This window comes from Camponotus vicinus, unplaced genomic scaffold (genome assembly GCF_025532165.1).
Source record: "Camponotus vicinus isolate PSW18456_S1 unplaced genomic scaffold, iyCamVici1.0 SCAF_1, whole genome shotgun sequence".
NCBI classification, from domain to species: domain Eukaryota; kingdom Metazoa; phylum Arthropoda; class Insecta; order Hymenoptera; family Formicidae; genus Camponotus; species Camponotus vicinus.
In genome coordinates this window covers 36,249,656-36,277,628 of record NW_028141945.1, presented here as the reverse complement: position 1 = coordinate 36,277,628, position 27,973 = coordinate 36,249,656, and the positions used below count along the sequence as shown (strand labels likewise).

Sequence of the window (27,973 nt, the reverse complement as noted above, 5' to 3'; positions counted from 1 at the left end):
TTTATCGCAAGATGATTGTGCAGGAACTAGAAGATTAATTATGGCAATCATTTTCTTTTCGGATGGCGATAGTTGTAGAGGAATTGGAGGATCGAAAGGAAGTCGATAACAAAAAGTCGACACCGAACGGCACGTATAATGGGAAGAGGAATCGATTTGCTTTGAGACCGTTAACCCATTTGCCTTTTCAAAAGGAAGGAAGGAAGGAAGGAAGGATCCTAAAACTTGTAGCCTTGAATCCCTAAACCATCCAGCAAAGCCTGAATTCCAAGTTTGCAAGAGAAGCGACGGGTCCTGCAAGATGAATGAGGCAATAATTTGCTTTCACATAGTTGCGGATTATTTACTAAATCTCGTCAAACGTAGCCGTTATGAATAATAAACATATATTTATACATGTATTAATGTCAATATAATATTCAAATAAAAAGCACGATCTTAGAACATCGTATGTGGCGACTGATATCAGAATTGAGGAAATTCAATCAAAAACTTTAATCTCTTCGAATTCCTCGCAAAAGCTGTTTACTGCAAATCGCATTGGCTCAGATTGAGGGCTCAACAAGTAAGTAATCCTTTAAAACTAAGAAAACGCGTAGAATTTCAGTGCTTTGGCAACAGACAGACCGCGAGACTTTACGTGATGACCGGATTATTTCTGCGTGTCAGGCAAACTGATCGACGGATATACGTGGTCGAGGAGGAATAAACTCATCGTTTTGTTCATCGGGCTTACTTGACCTCGATCGATGTCGGTGAATTGTCTAGCTGTTATACGTATACGACAGTTCCAAACGTGGCCAGTCCATTACTCTGTCCCTAGTGTTTCGGAATAGTCAACCAACGGAACAATTAGTTTTCAACCCTCTATGCTATCCATCGCTTCTTGGCTCCTCGTTTCGCTCCGATGAACAAGAGAGAAGCATGCAGTCGTGGCTGGTTGGAGCCAGAGCGACGGTATCTGTATCTTTCCGGTTTTTAAGGTATCCATTTTCATAATAAATATAATGATGGTTAGTTACTTAACGATATTCGCTTCCCTCCAAAAATCAAATTACGTCATTTTATCGAGTATAAATTCTGTAGACATAAGACTTGAAAAAGTTTAAGCGTTGAACTTCAGCAATTTTACAACGATTCACAGTTAGTGAACCGATTAACGGCGCCGCGAGGGCTGACGGTAACGGGAGCAATCTTTCAAACTGCTGAAGAACTCATGAATCGAAACTTTACTTCACTTTATATTTAAGAGTGGTACCCTTCTCCGCAACTTTCGGCAGTATAATAATAGTCCCGAGGTTTGCCATGTCCGAGAAAGCTTAAAGTCTCATGATCAATTTTGTTTGTGTCGTAGACACATATTTACTGCAAAATAGATCAATACAAAGAGCGAATCTCGAGATCGTTAACCTTTGCTTCGATGGGAGAATTTTTCCCCTCGAACTCATCGTAACGGATCATTTTTCGAAAATCTCAAGACGGCTCGCGTTGCCTCGAACACGAAGCGATCGATTAATGGCCGTTCGACTCGTGTACTCAAAGTATCAAGTAACGAGCCACGAAAGTATTTCCCAGTTGCTTTACTTCACTCCTAAACCCGCGTAAATGATGTTCTTTCTGTTTCTGGGCGAGGTGACGACGCTCGATGACGAAGGGAAAAACGTGAGGGACTCTTGTTGTAATCAACCTGACAAGAAGACTCGTCGGAAACGAAAGTGGATATACGTGATGTGATAAAACCGAGTTTCCCCTTTCGTTATTCTCGATAATCCCATTGCGAGATTCCCATCTCGTATTTCTCTAACCACGCCGTAATATCCTTTTTAATTTTTCTAATGAGCTGTCACATTGCGGACGTACTGACGCGTACCTTCATTTGTCGGCTTTATTCAAGAATCGAGTGAATCGAGAAAATCGAAAACGTGAGCGTCATAAAAAATGTTCTTCTCCGACATGATAAGTTAAATTTACGATTTTACTACGGAGAGGAGGAGAGGAAGAATAGAGAATATTCAGTTGTCTACGTGCTTCTACCGAATTAGTGGCTGGATTGCCCCTTGCACCTTGTACAGTACAAACTCCAGGCCCGGGAGAGATGCCACAAACCGGATATTCAAATGGAGAGATTACAGCGTGGCCCTGAATATCCATGAAGCGCAATAATGTCAGCTGTTATCCTGACTCGCGATCGCGCAATCGTGCTTTTTCGTCTCTGGTTTGCCTCAAGTTCCAAGCAAAACATTTCGCATGGAACGAGACGCAATTAAATTTATCCGCTTATCAGAATAAAGAAGGGAAAAAGAAAGAGAAAAACGTGCTAAAGCAGTTATTATTAATCTAAGGCAACCTTTCTAAAGTCCTTGTAGTAAATATGGACTTATAAAATGGTACTTTTAAGAGAAAAAAAAGGAATAAACTATAAGAATTTGAAAAAATAAATGAAGGAACATGTTTACGCATGCAAAAATATTATACAGAATTACTGCATAGGATTCGCAATTATTATTTAGATAGAATTTAAAATAACACATATATATTATTTTTTTCTTCACATAAATTAAAGTATCGCTAACTGAATAATTAGAAGCAAGATTGCGCGCGTCGGATAATCCCAAAAAATCACTTCTGTAATATTTAAAATATCAGAATCGTGAATATTTATATATGTAGATAGAGTTCCAAAGAAGCAAAAAGAGATAACTTCGATAAAACGTGATACATGGCTTTATGTTCGCGTTTTTCTTTTCGTAAAAGTTGCTTCTTTCTTCTCTTTTGCAAACATATTTGTCATTATTGTTATATCATGGCATCAATCCGACTTCTAACAATAAAGATATCTCTTCACTGTGTTGATCAAATATTTATTGCGCGCTCTCCTTTTCTTACGTTTCCCAAGGTGAGGCAATAAGTACGACCCTGGAAGGAACGCGCTAATTCAAGGATTCCGTTTAATCTGGATTCCGATCTTCAGCAGTCTCATAGTTCGGATACATCGATGAATGAAGAAGAAAAATATTGACCATGGTCGCGGAAGAATTACTTGCGGAGCTTCCTGAATAACGGAGCGTAATTTATAAATTAGAAAAGAACGAATATATGTTGCATACTTTCGCTAAATCTTTCAGGATTTTGTTCTCGGAATCTTAATTAACTTTATAATTTATATAGTTTAAGTTCTTTTTTGCTTCTTTTCTCTTAACTCGAAATTAAACGAGATGCTCTTGCGCATTAAAACATTCTACATCCGATCGCGTACATATTTATGTATTTACTGTATTTATTTTAATATTTTAAAATATACATATCATTATGTCTGTGCGTTCTTGCATGTACATAATATTAATATTAACTCAGCCATCCCCGAGAGAGGAAATACTGTTGTGCATTTTTGAATTTTGGAAAATCGTATGCAACATCTGAAAAATTCTCATATAACGAGAACAAGCTCTTGCGATTCACGGTATAACTAGCTTCCCTACGGGTCGAATAGCGAAAAAGAAAACAAGAAATCATATATCTCTTCAATATTTATTTTGGCGAGAAACCGCAGAGGGAGAAAGGATATTTTCAGTGGGAAAATAGCGCGAATGTACATACACGCGAATATGTTTGTACAAGTCTATTCAATTTTTACTATGTGTTATTAGGACGATTAATTTGCTCACTATCATTTTCACTTGTACAATGTTATCTATTATATTTCGCTTGAAATTAAACGAGATGCTCTTGCGCATTAAAGTGTTCTGCGTCCGATCGCAATTTATTAACTATAATCACGTATCCATCGAGAAGGACATGTGAGGAAGATCGATGGCTTGGATGAAATTGGATATTTTTTTTATGGACACGATCGTGTTTTGCGGCATCATTCATCTTGAAAACTATGGACTAAAACGTATTGTTGCACGAAAATAAAATACGTACATCACAGTCAACACAATTAATCGGTTAAATATTATTTATTTAATTAATATCAAAATAGTAGCAATTAATTTTCAGTTGCAAATTTTATAATTTAATCATTTTATTCTATGTTCTATGTATTTGCATTAGTGGCGTATAATTCAAAACGGAGAATGGATAAAAAGAAGAAATAATAATGAATTGCATGCAAAAGGGTATAATATATGTAGTAATTATTTCGCAATTTAGTTAACCGATCGGTACATGATGCAAATATTTATGTATGTACATTACAGCATTAGTGTTTTATATACTTACAAAGTTATTTTCATTAACTTGTTTACCTCCCTCCGTTTTATAGGAGGAGAGAAGAGGAAAAAAGACGGAAATTATTTCATTATTTAAAATTGCATATAATAGTTGTATCGTTATGAAATAGCTGCGTCGTGCAATTATTCCGCAGCATAGTTGGTTAAGCTTGCTAATGAAATTTTGTGACGGCACCGGGTGTAACTCACTTAAATCGCACGTCCATCTCGTCCGCGGACTTACGAGAATCCGCGAGTAGTGTCTGCATAGTTTCATTATGTGCAAAAGCTCTCGGGTTCTATGTGCATTTCCTCGAGTTATTTCGCAAAACTTCCAACAACGCCGAGTGTCATTCGCGCATACAGAAAGTGGCGCGAGATCTCTCTCTCTCTTTCTCTCTCTCTCTCTTGCATCTCTCGGAGCATATATATATATATAATAAAATGAGCATAAGAATGAGAGTTAATTCTCTGCGTAGTCTCAATTATAAAGCATATTCGTCTGTCTAGGGGATCTGCGCAGTCTCACCTTACAACGTAAAGAAAACGAGAAACGTGACTCAGGATTAAAATTGCAATTGCATTGCTTGACTTCGATATTTCAACGTACGTCGGTACGAAATTTCCGGTCAACCGCACTAGGAAATAAACGAAGAAAAGGTAAAAGAATGCGCTATACAAATATATATATGTATAAAATTTTTTTCTAGTGCAGGCAGAAAATTGGAAAGAAATTCGCCCGAGATTGTGCTCGTGAGATGCAAGCGATGTACGATAAGATTTATCGTTCAAGGAAACAAGGGAAAATGTGAAGAGGACACAAACGTCTAGAGTTTCCATAAAGTTCTCCCTCGCGTACTGTAGATGGATAGACTGCAGTCATACATAATCTTCTCGACAAGTTATACAATTTTCTGATGCGTGCGGCTAAACGCGATCCTCTTCAGCGACGTTTATTCAACAAATTTGACGCGGATATGCACAGCACGGGATTATTGAACGATACGAGACACGCAAGGAGCAGTTTCTATACATTTGATTGACGAATATTCGTAAAAACGATGCATATTGATATACAATATTTCATTCATCCGATATCAAGATGAGATCGCGTAATAAAATCTTATAACATTCTAATCGCGTATACATGGCGATGCAAAATTATTATAATGTCAAATAATGTTATTGAAAAATTTTAAGAGACTCATCTGATTTCGGTCGAAGAAATTACGCGAAACTTTGACGTAGTGAAGAGAGTAAAAAAAGACCGAGCTAATCGATTGTTGTAAGATTCTTTCGCGTGTATTTGCATCGAAAACTTTAGCCGTAAGAGGATTGCGTTCAGGAAGCAATACTCGCGATCAATTATTGGACAAATTGTGAAAATGTGAGATAGCATCGAGGTCGGCAGATTGCATATGATCAATGATGCATTGGTACGACAATAAATTTTCCGAATGCAACTCTTGCGAATGATATGATTCAGATATTATCATGTACATAAGAGAAATAGAGCGGGCAAATAGTATAAACCTTTTATCATAGAAATATTGTTTATATATCAAAAATTAGTTATTTTCATTACTTAAAATAAAAAATTAATTTATATATTAAGCTTATTTATTGATTTATTTAGTTTTAATAATTAAAATAAAAAATTAATTAACTTATTATCGTAATATTTCATGTTTCCTCGCAAAAAATACCGATTGGGTAAATATTTGAGAGATCGCGATTGAATTTCTCTATAAAACGAGATAATAAATAAAAAACAAAAATTATAAATGTGAAATTATAAAATTATAAAAATATGAAATAAAAATTATAGATAAATTATTAAATACAAGTAGGAAAACCAATAGTTTTTTTTCTAATTATTTATTTATGGCTCTTATATATAACCCGCGAGTTTTGGTATTTAATTATTTAATCATAATCTATCTAAAATTTTTATATTTCTCGTCTTCATAATTTTATAAATACATTTCTAATTTTCATTTTGTATTTATTATCTCGTTTTATGAAAGAGAGAAATTTAATCACGTTGTCCCAAATATTTGTCCAACCGGTATCTTTTGTGAGGAAACATGAAATATGTCGCGATAATGAGATAATTAATTTTTAATTTTAATTATTATAAGTAAATAAATCAATACATTGATGACGTTATTAGCATTTTTCATTTCGTGTATAACTTTATAATGGCGCTCGTAATATCGAAAATTGCGAAAAGCGAAATAATGAAGACATATCACGCACGTATGGCATGTCAGCGTGAAACTCGAAATAATACATCCAACATTTTCGAGATACAAACAACAACTGAGTGTCGAACGTGTCGCAGCGTCCGTTTTCAATTTTCGTTTTTCCACGTTGTTTATCACCGTAACGATGTCGCGCTAACGCAATTTCTTTCCATCGCCGGTATCAGCCGTGTCGCTTCATTAGACGACAGCATGAAAACGTCGTTAGGACGATATCGCGACGCGGAGTCCAAAGATAAAAGGGAGGTGTAGCGTCCTAAACGCTCGAGTCGTTAATACATCTGTGCTCTCACTGTTTTTCTCGTTCGGTGAAAAGTGCTGAGAGTCATCAGGCTTCGCGGATGGCGAAAACGATAACGGGCTCTATCTGTAATCCACGTCCTCGTTTTTCGCGCGCTTCAAGCCGAGAAAGATTAATCATCTCTTCTAATATCAACGTCAATTTTATGAATTAGCCTCGCAGCCGACATTTCACTGTTTTTCTTCGTGTAGATTTCATACGATTGTTCGCGACCGAAATTTTTGCGCCAGCAGAGATATGCTAATTAACATAGAAAACCTATTGTTGAATATGCCTTTTGTTGAGCAAATACGCTAAAGCATACTAGATAAGTATACTACGTAAGAATATATATAGATTTTTAAAAGCGCTGTTTTTAATGGATGGATGAAAACCGCGAAGTTTCTTTTCTTTTATTATTGCACAGAGATTATCCTTCACGTTTATTCATTGTAATATTAATAAAGATGATCTTTTTAAATAAAATATTAAATAATTAAGAAATTTTTACGCTCTAGTGTAATATTATTTTTCTTGCTCTGAATATTTTCGTGAAGTAAAATTGTTATTGCACAGAGATTATCCTTCACGTTTATTCATTGTAATGTTAATAAAGATGATCTTTTTAAATAAAATATTAAATAATTAAGAAATTTTTACGCTCTAGTGTAATATTATTTTTCTCGCTCTGAATATTTTCGTGGAGTAAAATTGTAATCAGCTATTTTCGTAGCGCGCCAATTATTTAATGACTCAACTCGATGCCTCTCTAAGATCGTCTAATAGCGTTAAAGGTAATTGGAATTCTCGCACTAATAGAATCCTACTAAAGCGCAAGCTTGCGCGCTCTGGATAAGAGAATGCACTTCTGTTCCGGCGTGATGATGCAAGTTGTATCGCTCTTACCGTCGGTACGAAACACCCGCGTGTATCCTCTTTCTGTCCCCTATCGAATCATGTCTCCTCAAGAGGAGATTACATTACTCCAAGCCGATCATCCTTTTGTGTGCAATATAATCGGAGTACGCGCGTGCTCGTAGAATGCAACGCCAAAAAAGAAACGAATGGAGAAAGGAGAAGGAGCTCAACAATGCAATCTGCGGAACTGTCGCATAATAGCCCCGAAACCTTTTGATCTTCCGAGTTATTTTCATATACATATATATACATGTATCTCGATGAAAAACAACGAAACAGACAGACTGCTCCAAAGACGAAGGTACGACCAGAAATACGGGATGTCTCTACTCTATTGCATTCGCTCTTGAATAATGGGATTTAAAGGGTGAGTCGTGCAAAACGGTCCTGGCCGCTGTCGCATCAAATCGGAATGTAATAAATCGAGAAAATACTCAAGAATCATATTTTTCGGAGCCCTACATTCATGGGTCAAACAAACGATATTTCAGTAAATTGTTTCTGAAATTATAATGAATCAGAGTCGCGCCAAAGTATTCTTTTATTTATGACAGTACATTTTATATTCATTTATCTATGACCATGCGTATTTATAGCGTCGAAAATGGAACACATCGAACTTATAACGTTTTCGGTCATTGGCTAAAAAAAAGAAAATACACAGAGCTTTTCTTTCTCGTAAAAATATATCACAAATAAATTGATGAAATCAAAGTTCGAACGAATATAATCACGAGAATATTTCATTTCTAAAGCTATTGCGGCGAATTGTGAATTCTAGCCAATTTTGTAAATTCCAAGCCCATTCGGTTTGAGGTTCGCGTAATGCGCTTTCGCGCAATAAATTCAGTTTTTCCACAATGGCGTACCTCGCTGAATATAAAATCAATGACAACTCTTCAAATGCTAGGATATTTCTGTTACGAACTCGACGGTTGATGGTTTATTCCGGTGCGACGTACATTGAAATCTCGTCAATATCTTCTATATCATCTGCTTTGCACCGATTTATTGACTGCTGCATTATTAATCTATCAAACTTTGATAAATTATACTATCAGATAATTTACCGAATTCATTGAAAAAGCTCGATATCTTGTAAACTTTGTTACGATATTTCAGAGAAAAGAAGAGAGAAGATAAATTGCGAATGGCAGTCTGTTATTATAGTTAAAGATATAAGAAGTTATGATACGAGATAACAATTTATATCCTAAATTCACGATTCCAAAGTGCCGGCAGCTTTAAGGAATATGTATAAGGCCAAAATGTGACCTTTTGTGCAGGTGAGAGTTTCGAATCGTACAAAAATCATTAAAGATTGAACAATTCGAGTAACATATCACAGTTATTGCTATAACTGTAAAGTTACCGTGGAATAGTACCTAATCCTGTTTGTTGACAGCAATAAAACTGCGATAACAGAATTGTTCGGATTAACAACGGTAGTTGCAAATAGATATAAATTCGATATCTATATGGGATTTGCATTCAACAAATTTATGACGCAGTGTTTTTAAGTGTAAAACAAAAAATAAATAACGAGCGGTAAACAGAAAGGTATTGATTTGGTAGTGACGTATTGTTGCAACCTAGCATTGGAAATACACGAAACATTTTCATGAAAAAATAATAGTTAGTGACGGTTGCAGGTCGAAGTTCACGCGAGATTTACGAATGTAAAATTGAGAGATCAAATACTGCGTAGTATCTCTCGGTGTGACATGGAGATTAAGAAAAGTTACAATTAACGCTGACACAGATTAAATGAAATGCTTAGTTTTTTCGAAGGCAGATCGTTCCTGAATCCTTAGTGATTTAATCAAAACAGTCTAGATTAATTATAACATGACAATCGTAATATCACCAAGATAAATTTCTGCAAATTAAATTTGTCGTATGTCATCAATTTCCATGCAAATATATATTTCCAGCAAAATATGTATGACACATTTTTCTTTTAATAATCAAGATTTATCGGAGGTCATTAAGTTTCTAATTACGTCGATGACTCTGGCACAGAGCAGCTTCCATTTTTATAAAATTAAATAACGTTATAGCGTAGCGGCATTGTATATATAATGTGAGATAAAATTTAAATGACGCCGTCGTGATCCACGTGTTTTAAATAAAAAAATCTTTAAGCTCATGAAGCGAGATAAAAAGTCCCCATCGACAACCGGATTATTCCGCGGCGAAAGTACACCAGGAGGAACAATTACGAAATGCACAGAGAGCTTATCCTCGCCTCCTTGGAGAAACTAGCGACAGTAGAAATAATAGAGATAAACGAAGAAAATAGGACACGACTGTCACAAACGCTGACAATCTAGCGATTCTCGCCAAGTCGTAAAAATAACAATCAAATTTGAAACACGAACGTGGTTATTCCACGAGAAAACGTTACACATCGTTTCTGGAAAAATATATCATCAACGAAAGTAGAACGTAGCGACAAGAAATTTTTTAAATCGAGTATAATTGTTTAAGATGGAAAATTGTGGAGAGCGATCTGGGAAACGATATAGATGACAGAATGGAAAAGTTTGAGAAATAAAAAAGAGCTCTTCGCTCTCTTCAGAATGAGTTTTCTTCGCAATTTCAAATATTTCTACGATAAAACATGTTCCCAGCAGACGTAATGACATATCATCGTTATCGCTGCAAAAACCACTTTATATGCAAAAAAGATTGTAACTATTTATATCTTCACCTAAATGCGAACATAATTATCACGATGTGTTTGTCGTCATTCGCGGATGAATCTTTTTCCGATAAAATAAATTAATACCCGAACATTGTACTTCCAGACAAATTGAATTTTCCTTCACTGGCTGCCCTCAAATAACTCTTACGTGCACGCTATAAATTCTAACGAAAATAACCACGATTTTCTTATAATCGTGAATTCACGATATCCGTCGAAACAATTCTTCGAGCTCTCTCAAATACGTATATTTATTGCGAAAAGTTTGCAAGTCTCTGAGTAGCGAGCTTCTGGGGAGCGGACTGCGATATCATTGCACATATCTCGAGTTCGAAATAAGTCGGCCTTGACGTTACGGGAGACAGCTTTTCCGAAGTCGAGTAGTAGACTCGAGTATTCGATGAGAGAACAGAGAGGCCACGTGAGAAAGAGATAGAGCAGAATGGCAATCGAGGAAAGTGCGGAGAATCGAGCACGAGAGAGCGAGGAAGATGGGCTACAAGAAGAGTCGATAAGAGATTCGAGGAAGGGGGAGAGAAAAGCGGGTGAAAATAGAGGGTCGCTGAGAGAAAAGGGGTGGAAAGAAAGAGAGACGGACACACGAGAGGGCGAGATGGACAGACGTATGGACGAACGGAAGGGAACAAGAGAGACGGAAAAAAGAGAGCAGTAGAGACAGAGGAGTCAACGACTCTTGAACCCTTGGCATCGATTGCAAATATTTAAAGCACGAGGTCAGAGAGGGGTGACGTGCGGGGTGATATTCGATTTTGAATATTCGGCGTGGCATCGGGATTGTTCACACTTTAAAAGATAACGTTTGCTGGACACGACTGACCGTTTATATCATCGTTCAACGCCTGTCGTTACGTATGGAAGAGCAACGTTAACACGTCGCGCAAAGTTCGTAATTCAATTTTCACGATGGTAACGCCTACGCTCCCTTTACATTGTCATGTCTTGATCGATAAACGCGAACGCGTATCTTGATTCTCGCACAATTGCGTCTCTACCGCTCGTGCAATCGCGCGCGGTGATTTCCACGGAAAAATATCTCGACGTCGAATAGAATCGTTCAGCTTCATGCAACGATCGGCATCAACCGCGTAATTAGCTCAGCTGAAATTGCATCGATTTGTTCCCGGCTCGTTTGTTGCACACTAATAAACACGAATAGCTTAACCATCGTAATACGCCGAGAAAGAAGACTGTTGAATTTTCATTATGGTTTAATCGAAAAGTATGTGATGTTTTGTGCACCGTTGTATTTTTAATATGCCAAAAGTAGCACAAAACTGCTCAGCTCACCAGCAAAGCCGCTCATCTGCATATTACTTATCGCGACGTCACGATATCACGCGTCGTATCATTACTTTGTTGCCCGTGTTCGGGGATTTGCATAAAACACTAAGCGTGAATCGAAACACATTAAAGCCAACACAACAAGCCTTCAGACACGCGCAGATAAACTTTGCCATTACATTGATGAATCTGAAAATACACCAACAAGTATCGTGACACGTGTATCTACACGCTTTTTAATACTAATCACCATTATTAGCGAAGCCATAAACAGCTTTTCAAATGGTTTCACATCGTCTTTAAATCTTACATATCAACTATTCTTAAAAAATTCTAGTTACTATTTCAAGATTCACATGAGAGTGATTTTGACAATTGATTGAAGATATACTAAAATAACAATATGTTACAAGAAAAACGTCTGACAAAATAACTGAAGCGATATATTAGGATTGCTTCGAATACTATTTCGATAAATTTTAAATATATCATCTTCATTTAATGAAACTAAAATAATAGAATACGCTTCCCTTAAGATAATATGATTTTGAAAAATCAAACAGTCTCGATTGATTTGCATATTATTGCTACACGTTAACTATATCTCTCCGTCTATTTTTCGCGACCATTCAATCAAGTCGATCGGAAAGCCGACTGTCTTGACTGAGTGTTATTCCGCCTTGTCGTAGGCATTCAATGGAAATGACCACGAACGATCATCGTGTAACGGAGAAGTCTACTGTTCGACCAAACCGACTGATACGTAATTGAGATCAACGATGCGGAAAAACGGGGTGGACGGCGATAAAAGGAAACGATCAGAAGAGAAAGGAGCAAAAAATATCAGCGAGCATTCGATGTAATAGCGGTTATATTCCGGCAACAAATTACAACAGTTTGATCCACGTCGTATTCTTAATTGTCGTCTCTAAGCTTCAGAAAATAGCGCGCAATAGACTTTTCGGAAAAAGCACTGCGTTTAGATGAAGACTTATTAGAAGATTCGAATCTGGTAGGATCAACAGCATCTTTGTTATCACGTCACGTAACCGAGTACGAGATATTCCCACGAAGACACGAGTTTCGAACGAGTATCACCATTCGCGTTAGGTGATTGAGATATAATATAAATAAAGCTCCCAGAGACAATTAGTGCTTTATTAAGAGACACGCGGATAAATTAAATTAGCTCGCGACTAATAATTAATATTCAATGCGTAATTTGCCCGACAAACTATTAATTATTACGAGGATAATGCGGCGATAACACGTGCACGCGACTCATTCACATTCATTTCTTCCCCCCCGAGAATTATCCCGACATTTTTCTTAAAACAATAGGTACATTGCGGCAAATGTTGTTCTTGTTTGCAGACATTATGCCGCCCGTAAGCGAACGTGACAACGACAAATGTATGGAGTTTCATTGTGGAGACCTATTGTATACGCGTGCGGCAATAATCGGCCGCGATGCACCTCGTTCCGTTCTGTTCCGTTCCGGTTTTGTGACAGCGGGGAGAATGGCAGATATATGTGACGTCGCAACATGTATCGCGGTATGTATCGGATGCACGCAGGCAAATAAAAGTCGCGGCTCGGATCAAGAGGCGCGTCACGTCGCGTACTCAAAAGCGTTACGTATGCATCCTCTCTTGCAGCTGCAATACCGAGTTTTACCGAACTTTTCGACAAATTATATGTCAAATGTCACTGCGCCCGAGGTATTTTAATTTTCGAAAAATTTTTCACGTGTACACATCATATATGTGTATGTTCAATATGAAATAATATGCAGCTGACATTTTTATTGAAAATAAGTCGAACGAAAACTGATCCTTTTTCCCGATGTCAGGAAAATATAATTTGACTTTATAATTAGTAAGCGAGGATCTTAGCAGAAGATCTCCGAGAATATAAAATTATCACCATGGAAACTGTTCGGGCAAATTGAAAAATAAATCCTTCTCTTACCTTTGAAACGAGATACACGGCGCTCTTGTCTTTGAAGAAGGAGATATAATACCTTATCAAACCAGGTACAATCATTGTCGAGATTTCGAATTGCAGGTGACACGCAGCATAGATACTGTTTATAGGCCGTTTTTCGAGCTTTCGTTGTCGATACTCAAGAGAGGTAGATTTAACAGGGAACTACAGACGAACCAACTTTAACATTTATAATAATTGAATTGTGGAAACTTTAACACGACGATTAAATAGTAATTGACAACTTTCGTTTGGTCGTTAAGTGTCACCTTCCTTCTCTCCTTTTGCATCGCTCTATATCATTATCTCATCAACGACATACATGTATACAAATATACGTATACATACATATACTTATAGATTCTTTTATACGACGATATATATCTCTCAAATTTAGAACAAACGGTAAATTTTAATCACATTCCACACACAAATTATATATTATTATTATTATTATTATTATATATTTAGAAGAGAATTATTATTATTATTAATAGGATTATTTTATTGGTGATGATGTTATCGCATTAAATCAACATAGACCAGTTTGTAATTCATCGAGCGAGCGTTTTCGCCCAATTTTGTCACCTCCGCCCGATATGTCACCAGATATCACTCATTTACGATGCTGGTCCCTGCGTATATCCAATTGCGAATTCGTATCCTCGATCGCGCGAATTCTTTCCTTTTTGATGCTCCAGTTTTGCCGGGTCTTGGCACGACTTTCCTCTCTTCGTGAGACACTGGTGAAATAACACTGAGATTTTAGAGCACTCTTAAACTTAATTCTCCTCTCGTTACTCGCGTGTCACGATTCTCACGCGTGTTCTCGCATCGGAGTAGTTTCTCTACAGATTGTGGTACCACTGAAAACACAACACACGTGATGCTCGACGTGTCGCCGTCTCGTAATTTGTTTACGTCGGAAACAAACAATCTTTCTCATTTTTTTCCGGCAATCGATACGTGCGGGCATCTTATTCTCGGCTTTATCGCCAGCTTGTCGCTAATTTTAAGAAAGCAAATTGCCGCGATCGCACGTGGAAACGCTAAACGACAATATGCCATGCAAAGATGACAGATCGATAGGCTCGCGAGATTTCATTTTCTTCTACGTAATATTCTGCATTTCTTTTAACACAATTTTTCGAATGTAAGTGTGTATTTTTTTATATAATTTACAAAGAGAGAGAGATGTAGCCGCAAATGCAAGTCTACATAAGGCGATTTAATATTTCAAAAGTTTAGTTTGCTTTCCTCCGACAAATCCATGGGGAATATTTCGCGTGCAACTTCATCATTAGGGATCCGTGACTTTCGTTACGATGGGAAACCATTGAATGTCGCGTAATCAAGAAAGTTCCGAGAATTATTTTATTACTTCGATCGAGGAAGTTACTGGATTAACAAATTTGCATTTCGCTCCATTCTGAAAGACTTACAGCAAAGTTCGTCCTTGTAACTCAATAGTTTATGTTATTACAAACAGGCTTCTGGCAAAGAAGAGAGATAACAGTTCCTTGAACTGGAAAATTAAGTTCCACGAAATAAATAACTAGATTTCTTTTTTTTTTAATTCTTCCTTCCTTATAATTGTTATGTCAAGTCTGAAGTAATTAACTGCCAGTCGCAGCGCGACTATAAAAACGCTAGCGGTTAGTATTCCTATTTAGCTAAGATTAATAGTGTCGTATTTTGCCAATAAAGTAAATGTCTTACAATTCTGTCCTATTTGGCAACCATACAATGTCTATGAAAAGTGCATTGACAGTCATAGTATCTGCGTTCTCTCTGTATAAATCCTACTATAAAAAAACATACTACAATAACGCGTTAGCGATTTGCATTATACAGAGAGAACGCAGATACTATGACTGTCAATGCACTAGTCCTACTATAAAAAAACATACTACAATAACATACTACGCTAAATAACGTTTTACAAAACTTCCTATGCTAATAATAAATACGCTGCACCTTGAATTAAAGAACACGTGTCGTATTGATTAATAAAACACTTCTCCAAGTACTGTATTACTTTGTGTTTATGCAAGATTATATCAGAACTATCTCTATGAAACTTTGTTTGATTTTTATACCTATGCAGATGTTCACTTGTAATAATAAACTTGCTAATCTATCAGACGAAACCTTTTTTTATCGAAGCTTTAGAAATTTTATATTCACAGTAAAAAGGCGTAAATCACTTTTTTTGCGGTTACAATCGGCTCATCCGCGATATCAATTTCCGTAGCGCAAAGCCGTGGAATTTTATTACGTTTGATTGGAAAACCAGTCAGAGGGTTTCGACTATAAGAGTGTGGTTCGCAAAAGTACGATTCTGTTATAACGCGGAATTCTCGTGGCACACCGAAATTGCCTGCTCAGCTTTATTTTGCGCAAACTATGTGAATCCGGAAAGCCTATCATCTGTTTGCTTAGCGTATCGATCCTTGCCGGCGCAATCGATTAATATTTCCTCGATAGAGGAAAAGGCAGGCGCTTCTATCGTTTTTCTATTTTGATCGAAATTTCAAACGCTAGTTATGCAAAACTTTTAATTGAAACAATCAAAATTCATACATAGACATAAATATTAAACATCGTGCGACTGATAAAATTTCCACAAAGGGCGCACCCAGCTAATTGATAATATTTTTCTCCCTTTTCTCTCTTCAAAAATTTGATCTACGAAAATTGATGAATGCATAAAATTCAAAATCTTCGAATTTTTATTATTAATCAATCTACCACATCGTTGTTCTGTTATATCGGAGTAGCATAAAAATATATTCTATATTTTCCGTCCCTTCCTCTTTTTGTAAATTGAAACAAAATATCCCGGAGAAAGAGAAGCGCGCACGTACCGTTCGCGCACTCACGAATGTTCACGCTCGCGAGCTTTTTTCACGCCTGTCTGCGAAGTTTCCGATAAAAGAACGAGCGCTCGTTTGCGGGAGCGAAACCTCACGCGAGAACACAGCGCCGCGTGCAATCACGCCGCTCACTCTTCGGGGCCCTTCGATCAGTACACGCTACCCCCGCAGTGCGAAAAGCCCTTTTTCCCTCCCGACGCACATCCGCGCGCGCGCGCGCGCACGCACCGCCGACGGAGACGACGACGCATCGTCGTCGTCGGGTTCACGCGCGCAGAGTCCTCTTCGCCCTCTTCGTCCCAAAATCCTGAACGCCGGGGCGTCCAACGGAGGCGTAGAACGGAGGAGTCGATCACGCGAGAGGCCGTTCACTCCGAGCCTTCATCGGGCTGTCGTCGTTCACGCGAATAACAGCGTCGCTCGGGCTGCCGGCGGCGGCGGGACGCCACTCGACGACGGCGACGACGCCGGCACTTCCTCGCTACCATTATCCACTCACTCCGTTCCTCACAGCCGGGCGCGCGCCTCTCGCGCCGTATGTATTTCCGGTGGGAAGGAGAAAAAAAAAAGAGGGAAACACGACGCACGAGTCGCCCTGGCGCGGCGCGAGTAGAAGCGGATCGACGAGGGACGGCCGCCTTTTACGCTCTACGCGCGCAGCGGGTAGGCCGTGTTAAGCACGGCACTCGCTACTGCCGGCTGGTACAACGTGTACCTCCGCTACTAACCTAGCGTGTCCGACCTCTCGCGTCGCCTCGCCTCGTCTCGCCTCACCTCACTTCGCCTCGCCTCGCCTCGCCTCGCCGTGACTCCCCGCCGATCCTCTCGCCACGGCTACCTGGCCAAACCCACCCTTCCCGCGCCCCGTAGTCTCCACACTATGACGCCGATCAACCCCTAGAGCGCAAGAACCACCACCCCTGCCGGTCGAGGCGCCATCGCGCATGACGCAGTGCCGTGTTTTTCCCGCAGAGTACCCGGAGGAGAAAGGATTTTTTTTTACGAATGCTGAATCTCTCTTTTATCACTTTTTTTTATATGTTGATGCCTCATATGACAAATGTAGGACATTTACACGTGTAGCGAAATGTCACGTCATTTATAGTAAAGAAAAAAGAGATTTCTTTTTCTAAGAAAAATATTAATAGATATATATCTCTATTTCCCATTCAGATTAAAATTTATGGGTCTCCAGATTAAGATTTATATCTATTTCCGTGCCTGATTACGATATCACGTTGGCTTATGCTGTATATATTTTGCATTTATTTGTTTGTATTTAAAATAAATGTAATCCCTCAGAGGCGAGCCTCTATATTTATAAAGAATCATCTGGGATATTTGCGATACAATATTAAGAATGTTAAGGTAGCGATGCATTCAAGCTCGTAGAATTTTCATGATACCGCTACGGTATCTCGTATGATAAATAAGTATTGCGTGTGCTGGGTGCAAAGAAACTTCTTTCTGGCATCGTCTAATGCAAAACGAAAAAGACTGCACGGGGAGAACGTTATCAAAACCAGATCACGATGCATTGCGTCGTTAGCGTGCCACAACGACGATATATCGATCGAGACGGTGCGCGAAATTGCGTACATTGCATTCGCGCGGCGGTTTGTCCGAAAGATAAGATCGAATTATAAGAGGCGAACACACGAAGGAGGGTGCGAAAGAGTCTGCTCTCCGTGACCTCGCGCCGACGTTCTCATATTTTTTCCTTTGTCGGAAATCGACGAGGGACGCGATCTCGAGAGAAATCATTTTCCTCGCGTATGAGAGGGAGCGAGCGGATCGCCGACCGGAAGCGCCAAGTACGATGACACGCACGGCGCTGCCACGAGGCGGTATTCAACCAGTGGCGGCGGAATGGTGGATGTTGACCTACGAGCCAGTTTGCGCGAATGAATCCTGGTGACTCGGTGACCGATCTGTCGCCACCCGCCGACCGGAGGCAAGGCCGGAGGTTGCCATCGGAGCTCAGGCGCCCCTGGAGAGATCCAGGTGGATTTGACGATGGAGATGTAAGGTGCGTCAAGTGGAAGAACCAGACGACGGAGAGCCGGACGGCGTGGAGGAGAAACGGTCGTATGCGCGCCAACAAGAGGAAAAGAACAGGAAATGGAAAGAGGTACGGGAGGACAGAGAAAAGCGATGAGGAGGCAGGAAGAAAGGCTGTAAACAGAGAGAGAGATGGAGAGAGAAAGAGAGAGAGGGACGGCACGCGGTAGCACAGCCACCACATCGTATACCAACGCCACTTCATATTGATTTTCCGGGAGGGGAGGAGGAATGGGGTTGGAATGGTGGAAGAGAGAGAAAGCGTCGGACGGAGAGACGGGCGAGAGGAGGTGGAAGAGGGTCCAAGGCGGAGAAACGGAGAGGGAGACCGAAAGGCAGAAAGGGATGCAGCGACCGGTTCTTCGTCGTTAACCATCGTGGCTAACCCCTAAGGTTGAGTCCGGAGAAAATGGCGGGTTGGGCCGAGAGCGTCGGTACAGCATAAAATACATATGCGCTTTATCGAGGAGGCTTTGTGCGCGCGCGATTCACAGCTGAGAATAAAAACCTGGCCCGTGAAACAGGTCCAGATCGCGAATGGCGGTGAAGATGTATGACCGGAAAACAGAAAGAGAGAGAGAAAGAAAGAGAGATTTACGCCTGTGTAAATAATTCACGTCACAGCAACAGTGATAGACATATAATGTATACGTCGAAATCTTATATCCCACTATTTTAATGTGAAAATATATATATAATCCTGTCTTATATGATATGTGACTATAGAAAAGCACATAAAAACACACACAAACATATATTATAGAGGTATACGTATTTTATCTGATTCCCAGCTTTAAAAATTATAACGATATTAAAACGAAGAAATGAAATTAGCGAAATTTAAAAAAATGTTCTTTTATTTAAAATCTGCGAAAATCTGATTTATAATAAATATATAAAAAATTATAATATTTAATTTGTGCATTTTTAATTGTTCAAATGAACATTTATGCTTCTTAAATAAATAATATAATGCGTTTTTAATTTATCAAAGAAGAACAATGAAAAAAGGAGAAACTCTTTTATCGCTTATCAATTTATTCTTTTAAAGTCCGAATAGTTGTAATTACATTACTGTCGTAATGAAAGTCAATAGGAGAAAATCTAACAAGAACAAGAATTATTTCCTTTTTCTCTCTTTAGATACGATAAATATTATTTCTTACAATGATATATATACGAAAAGATACGATACAAAACACGATTGTATCGTACAATATGAGAATATAATGCAACAAAAGTATACGTGGCATGCTCTTTGCTATCTTAATCCTTTTTTGAAGTGAATTAAGAGTGCAAAAAAATTGACTTTGCATATCGATAAAAAGTGCAAAGTTTTTCTTACATCCACGTTTTTTCTTACATTTATCGTCCTTCGTTTTCATTAATTTGCACGCGACAAAAGTTTGCACGACACAAATTTCCAGTAACTAAAGAAACATGCTCTTTGAAAGTTTTCGTTGTTTGCTCTTATAGCTCTAATCAGACAAAGATGGTATGTTAATCTGGTCATTCGAAGTAGTTAGAAACTGACACAATGGAAAGCTTGTTAAGCGATGCTCACATAAATGTCTGCACGGATTGTTACCTAAATTTAATGATTATTTCATTCTCGTTTATGAACCACGTCATTCTTGTTGCGAGAATGATTTAATTGATACATTTCTTGAATGTTATCGCATGATTAAAGTCATGCGATAACATTTGTTATAACAAATGTTCAGATACTATCCAACAGACCCACTCTTTATTTTATTGCAATGATAATACATAGTTTAATGTTAAAGAAATAAAAGAGATGAACGTGTGTATAACATAAAAATAAAAAAAATAAATATGTGAGTATTTTAAATAAGACGTAGAGTAAAACGCAGCAAAATAAAAGTAAAGCCATAATCCTGCCAGAGTTATGAAAAGGTCATGCACCGCGGCGTGAAAAGAATAAAGATAAGGGATTTATTCTAGCGAAGAAAAGTTAAACTGGTTCGAGCGTACGCATGCAGATTCGTAAACTTTCAAACTTCCTGTAATTATATAGCCAAAATAGGCTACACTGGATATAGCCAGTGGTTAAAATCGACACTCAGTCCGCCGTTACATCTCGTATACTTTGCATCATGTGTCAAAACAAGCGCTGAGAAAAATGGACGATGCATAATCAATGCCCGATGTAACCGTAGAATGTTTAACTCAATCTCACGCGATATTAAACATTTAAATTTGTCCAAGTTTAAACCGTTGCTTCGTAAGTATCGATCGACCGAGAAAACCAGATTGAAGCTCGCGCACGTGTAAAAGAACATTTTTACCTATCGTGATGAAATAATTTACCATAGCTGTACGCTCATTCAAAAATAATCTCTCGAACGGTTATGACAAAGAAATATTGTATAGGGATCGTCGCGCATTTAATTTTTCAGCCTGTGTCACAGAGATATCGAGACAAATAACGTAACCGTTATGTTTACGATGTTCGATGATTGCAATTTTTCTACGTATACACTTAACGTGCAATCTACGCGAAAGAAACTTGGAGTTCGAAGAAGAAGAAGACATGTTTACCTGTAAAATTAAAAAATAATATTTTCACGTAAACTCTTTTTTTCTTTCTCTTTGAAAAACTTTATACATCTTCAAAGACGTAGCGGACGCGGACGTAATGTCGTGAAATTTGTTCTCGTGCAGACGCAAATCGAATTTGTCATAGTTAGTTAATTAATTGCTCGTCGACGGAGCAATCGATGAAGCTGGTAGCCGGGCTATGAACAGTCGAGAATACGCCAATGGCCACTTGTTGTGAGACCGTTACTTAGATATCCAAAATGATTGTCCGTTTTCACGAAAGGTGAGCAATCAATTGCGACCGTGGCCGAGAGGTTTCATGTGCAAACGACCCTTTGCTTTGTCAATGTCAGTCGATTTTTATTTGGGCCTGTCCGGATGATTCTTTTATCGTATTATCGTATCAACGGCTTGTCATCGGTTTAGTCTGTCGGACAGCGGTGAACGTTTATTTCCTAGGATCGGATTATTATGCGGTCCATTTGGCTGCTTTTCAAACTACATCACCAAGGCGTTCCATTGGGAATAAGAGGTAAAATAGGAATAATTTGTGCCCGAAAGCGCATGGGCGATTGCTTCCTCGCGTCCGTATCACAATTTCCGACGATAAAAGCAGAAAATATAACGCACGACTCTTGGTATAAGCGAATACAGAGATCCGAATACAGAGATGTTGGTGTCTCCATGTGGCGCCGCTTGCAAGCTAAATTTGAATATCAAGAGATAGAAAGCCGGCTCGAGATTTGCAGGAAGAAATGCGGGATAAGCCAAAAGAATTAAAAAAATACAAAAAGCAAAAAAAAATACGAGAAAAGAAAGAGCAAATTCCGGCCTGGCAAAAAGCCGGAGAGCGTCATATAAGAACGCGGAATGCTGGAGAGGTTGCTTCGTAACATGGCCGAAGAATAAATTACAAAACTGGAGGGAATTAACCGTCCTGAAAATTAAGCAGGCAGGCGCAAGTAAACTCTGTCATTTTTTTCGCTCTCTCTCTCTCTCTCTCTCTCTCTCTCTCTCTCTCTCTCTCTCTCTCTCTTTCTCTCTCCTGCAATTCTCGAACAAAACTTTCTGGGAGCACTAGTGTATGAACCATGAACGCGTCTTTTTCCACTCCCTTTCTTTGTCCGCCTTCGTTCTTCGCCCTATTTCTCGGCTTTGTGTGTGTATGACCCCGAATGCTAAATTTACTTGATATAAAAGCAGTTTCCTTTCCAATTCTATATCTCGCAGCGAATACGGACACACGGCTTTCATGTACAACGTACATTGGAGTAAGAGTAAAAATAAAGATGCCAATCACGTGGTTGAACTTCGTTGAATAGTAACAGCTTACTATCAATTAGGTCAAGTTAAGTGCGCGCTCTTCTCGAACGAAAATTCGAACAACGTAGAAATGATGGAAAAAGATGTTACTCCAATCACATTATTGAATAGCAACAACTTATTGGTAATTGACTTGCTTATTAGTTGTCGCTGGGCTTCTACGATCTTCAAGAATGACAAATAGCGCAAATCGTGAAGAAATAATAAAGAGGTCAGTCAGAAATAATAGAGAGCAGTCAATATATCGAACTTGTATACCGAATCCATAATTGTCGTCTATTATTGAAGTAAGGATTGTTTCGCCTTAATTATAAGGGCGACGTGATCACGACGCCTCAGTCACTTTATCTTAATTAACCAGTAACTCAATTGAGAGCACGAATCCTCGTTAGTAACTGGGACGAATTCCTTCGGTCGTTTACACGGGGTAAATGTCGAGATAAATGTAACTGACAGTTTAGTCCCTCGTTTACACTACTCAGATATAGAAGATACCGTTCGATCTCATAAAATACGTTAAACCCAGCAATGTTGTGAGAAACAGCACATCCCGGGAAACCTCATCGACGTTTCTGCGATAAGATAATCGATTCTCGTTTACGTACGATCCTTGAAAAAATTTTCCGAGCATTCAAGAGGACGCGAATCACCTAAGATCACGAAGGATGACGGTCGTAGAGACACGATGTTACGAGGTATCTCGGAATTTTCGCGTGGCAAATGAGTCCAGCTAAAAATATTGCCATCATTCAAGTGTCGTTCGCAAACGAGTTTGAAAGAAAAGATTGTGTCGTCCTTGAACAACAGTTATAGTTAAGTATTTCTCTTTCTAATGAATACGACACCTGTCTCAACTGACAGTCCATCTAGCAGTTTGCCACGTCCACAACGACGAGTCAACATTTTCGGTTGTGATCGATCGGACGTCCCTTCAATTACTTAGCAGGCGAAACAGTCGTGTGTTTGGAAAATGGCCAAGAGGTCAAAACGCAACAAGCTTGCTCGATCATGCGGAGATATTCCATCCAACTCACATGCGCGATTATTTGGAACCACATTTATTTTACATGCGCGACAAAGATACTGCTCGATGAGGTTTCTTGATTATTTCAAACGGAAAATTTTATTAAATATAAAGATTAAAATTCGAGGGATGAAATGCGATAAATATTAAATTTTTGAAAATTCGAGATTTACAATGGAAAGCACATTTATTTTACACGCGCGACAAAGATACTGCTCGATGAGGCTTCTTGATTATTTCGAACGGAAAATTTTATTAAATATAAAGATTAAAATTCGGGGGATGAAACGCGATGAATATTAAATTTTTGAAAGCTCGAGACTTACAATGGAAAGCACTTAAAAGTGTATGAAACAAGTGCGGTTCGTAGGATAAGCGAGACATATTGATGAAAAGTTGGAAGATAAGACGAGATATGAGGGGAGACTCAATATAAGAAACTTACGGGAGAAGAGAGTAGAGTCAAGGGGAGACATGTGCACGTGAAGGGCAACTGTCACCCGCTCTTCTTTTCGGCAAGGCACGAGTCCTAGCGTGTTTGTTAGAGAAAATCTCGCTGTCCCACTTTCCAAAGAGCGTTTCATGTCAGCTGAAACGCTCTTTTTACTTTCGAGTTCTCCCAGAATTCACGCTCTGGATTTTGTTGCCTCTAACGCGCGGTTCCAGACAGCGCCGTCGGTTACCAGAATATCCGGCAAGTAAACGCATACACGAGAGAATCCCGAACACCTGTTCTCGATTGAAGAACTTGTCTCGAAGCACGCGATAGCCTTTCTGCTGTTTGGAGCAGCGAACGTCTAATGATAATTAATGAAGTCTCAGAGAGGAAAAGGGTTACACGCTCACGATATTATTTATTAACCGAGACGATAAGCGACGAACGAGAAATTTATGTTCAACGATATTCTTCTTTACAAAAGACGCAAAAGAAAAAGAGAAATAAAGCGACAAGGAACGTTTGGCTCGCGGTAATTGTCGTTTTAATTTCCGCGGAGAATATTTCATTAATATTAATATACCGACTACTTCACGTATAAAGGGCAAGGAAAATATTGTATGCGGCAGCGGCGAGAAAGAACGAAGACGACGATCCTACGATCGTGGAATTAACCGGACAAGCGCATGCTCCGTACGAAAATCATTAATTAAGTCGGAACTAAATGCATGAGAAGCAAGCCGCCTGTCATAATTTCCGCGTGGCCTCGTAAATCATGACAAGCGTTTTCTCCCGTAGGACTTCTTTTGTTCGCACCCGTTGGACAAGCAATATTGCGACACCAAGTTTCGCGTTGCTCGATATGCGAGAGCTCTATTCGCGAAAAACAAACGGATAAATTTCAAATATGTGTAACACATCGACCGAGATCGTGGGAATGAAAATGCACGGGGAGCTCGATAAATTATAAATTGCGAAGTCGCGAGGTCACCCGATTCGACGGGAACGAGATCGTAAAACCGCCGATTCGTTAACCGCTCTGGAAATAAGATCGCGACGATCTTAATTTTCGATGACCTCGTTCACAATCGCGAAAGTAGAATTTCTCCTCCTCCTGCCTCCCAGGAGAATATCGAACATTATGATTTCGCTGGAATGGGATTTGTACAGATATCTCGTCTCTTATCTCATCCTCTAGATACTATTTCTGCAGAACCATCGGATGCCCCGGAGAATCATTACGAGCCTTCGGCGATGACACTTTTAATATCGTTTCTATCGGGCAGGAGGTTATATTCTGTTTTGCTTCAATAACGTGCATACACAAGTACTTCGAGGGGAGGGAAAGGTAACAACACAAGAATAACTTCATGCGGATCGATAATTTCGCCGGCGATCGACGGAACTAAAGCACGGATGCACTGCCCGTCAGAGAATTCCAATTAGACAATTCTGGTCGAACGATTCCTGAAGCACTTAAGTACTATCTCGAAACTATTGGGACGCCCCGACCTCAGAAATCATTTATATAAGAACGAGAGATCGGTCTATTTAGAGTTTGAAACACGTCATGTTCACCGACGTGTTTCGTCCAACCGATTACTTCAAAACAAGCGAATTGAGAATCTGATCAATAGCTTCGTTCGATCGATTGATTGTCTCGAGAATCACCGTCTTTGTCCGATGTTTATGCGGTAGCTCTCATAACGATAGTGTTGTTCTAAGTTCTAGGTTATCGATAAATTCCTTGATGTAATAAAAACCAGCGGCTGAGATTATACAATGTAATGTTGCTCAAGGTGCACCTTATAAATCATCTCCTCCTTCCAGATTCCATCGATCCGTTAACTGATTATCGGATCTCGTTTATATCGCAGCACTTTAACTTTCTTTAATCAGTTTCAATAATAAAATATCGATAAAGTTGCACACGTGCAACTATCAATCTTTTTAAACAAATATGCCTACATCAAAATATAAGCTATATCGAAACAAAATAAATTTTATAAAACTTCATTACGTCATTGACACGATTGCGAATTTATTCGCAACGTGCAAATTTAATAATTCAAAACAAAGATTTCCTCGAGAAAGAAAGGGAAAGCCAATAGTATATTCTCCTCATCAATTCTTTCTTAATCCTCACATATAATTCTAAAAGAATCCTTGTCACCAAAGTATTCATTCGCTGACTTTATCGCACCTTGATAGATCGTAAAACGTCTCGTTCTCCTTTATAGTGTGGCGGAAACTATTGCTTCCGATAGTAACGGCGACGCCTTCAGCTTTCTTTTCTTCCTTCTTTAAGCCGAAGCTTAAGCGAGCCTCGCGAAGCACGTAAGCTGCGAGGTGTTTATGACCGACGAAGCCTGGTCTGCTCGTTCAGTTTCGAAACAGTCGAGAGTATCGTTCGTGCGATTCGAAGAGAATTGCACAATACGTGTAGTATCGCTCTTTCAATGCCAGCTCTAATCGCAGACTTCAGCGTGAGTGTTCATTTCCGTTCCGAGACATGCATGACATCATCACCGCGGGCGATGCGGTCCGGCGCCAGCTTGATTGATAACGTCAACCCTTACGTCTCGCAAGCACAAGAGGGGGGAGAAAAAACGTATTTCATCACACCAATGGCCAGAAGAAAATCACGCTATTTCTCAGTGAGCAGTTCGTGGCAAGGAAAAAAGTGAATGACGCGAGACCCCGCGTCCTCGGCCAAACGAATTGTCAGGAAAAAGACAAATTCGAGGCAATACCATTTCTTTAAATAAATTGAGATTCTTTAAATAAATATGCACAAGCTGTTTGTATCACATTTACTTTGTGGACTCGATAAATTTATTCTTGTACTCGGTTTGCGCCAAGCGTAATTTCTGACGGAATTTACGCGTGCAGTTACCATTAGCATGAACCGAATATGATATATGCATCATCGTAATGAGTCTTTGATCAAATTGCACGAGGGACAAATGAGCAAGATTGACGTATCTCATCAAGTAAGGGACGTAATTAGCAAATAGGCGAAGCAAACCTTTGATTTTCCGAGAGTGCTTTTTCAAACGAATTCTCTCCAAAGATGCACTTGTCTCTTTATTAAATATAAAAATATTTGAATCTCAAAATCGATATTAAAGTTCAATTTTGCTACTTTCCTTTTTGTAGTAAGCTGCCATTACTTTAAGTGTCAAATAAAAGATGTTACAAAAACGATGCTTAACAAGCATTTTAAAAGATCAATTTTTATTTTAAGCGTGTACATATTTGTGAATATTTTTCTGTGTCTCTCATTCATCTAAAATTTTTTGATCTTCAATCTTTCTCACTTTTTTGTCATGCATATGTGCACCAATATATTCGCGTTATCTTTTTAAGATATAAAAGAATAGATATGTATCAGGTACACTCACTCAACCAAAGCCCGGTATACAAAAGATGAAGGCAACTTGAGGTAACGCGATGAAACTGCAGATTTTATCAACTTTGGTCGACTGATGCACGTTACCCTCCGAATGTATCAAATTTCGAAAATGTTTGAGCAAACATACGACGGTCATATGACACTGTTAACCCCTCTCAAAAGCACTTTAGGATTGAACTATCGACGCACCCTTCAAATATTTGTCATTTATTTTCAGTAGCTATTTTTCCTTTTTTCATACAGTTGCAATTGCATGATTTGCGTTTTAAATCATCGAACTGTTTTTAAATTGCCTTTTATTCTAATCAAATTTTCGTGCGAACTAAACTCTTAAAATGCAAAAAATTGTACTGCAAACTATGTCAGCGAGCTCTCAAAAAAGACACGATATTACGAAAATTCAGCCGTAAGATCATAAATTTTTCAACGATTTCCAATAATTTTAAAGTTGTGAAGTTGTTGCGATTTTCATAGTGGATGCTATAACGCCAGCAATAAAAAAAAAAGTTTCTACATAAATATCGGCTGCATTACGCCATGTCTTATGAATATTTAATCGCGCTTCGTTCGGATCGTGTACTGAAGCGTATAAACATTCCTACAGAGAT

General features: G+C 38.8%; 1 protein-coding gene and 1 long non-coding RNA gene across 6 annotated transcripts in view; one reads left to right on the top strand and one right to left on the bottom strand.

The window, feature by feature from the left end:
- The window catches only part of Unc-13 (protein unc13 homolog), a 92,482-nt gene extending 75,222 nt beyond the window's left edge, over positions 1-17,260 (bottom strand). Inside the window, exons 1-2 of one of the 2 annotated variants that reach the window (XM_083087001.1) lie at positions 16,640-17,260; positions 13,654-14,534 (exon numbers count right to left, since the gene is read on the bottom strand). The gene's annotated coding sequence lies outside the window, so the exon portion shown is untranslated. Of the gene's footprint in view, positions 1-13,653; positions 14,535-15,110; positions 15,129-16,639 lie in introns of those variants that run through there. The other variant, XM_083087006.1, reaches the window with a different exon arrangement.
- Positions 1-27,973, top strand: part of LOC145964452 (uncharacterized) — a 160,800-nt gene that overhangs the window by 84,840 nt on the left and 47,987 nt on the right. Inside the window, exons 2-3 of one of the 4 annotated variants that reach the window (XR_014436465.1) lie at positions 4,722-4,817; positions 4,922-5,763. This is a non-coding gene — a long non-coding RNA (uncharacterized LOC145964452). Of the gene's footprint in view, positions 1-4,721; positions 4,872-4,921; positions 5,764-13,056; positions 13,239-27,973 lie in introns of those variants that run through there. The other 3 variants (XR_014436461.1, XR_014436464.1, XR_014436462.1) reach the window with 3 other exon arrangements.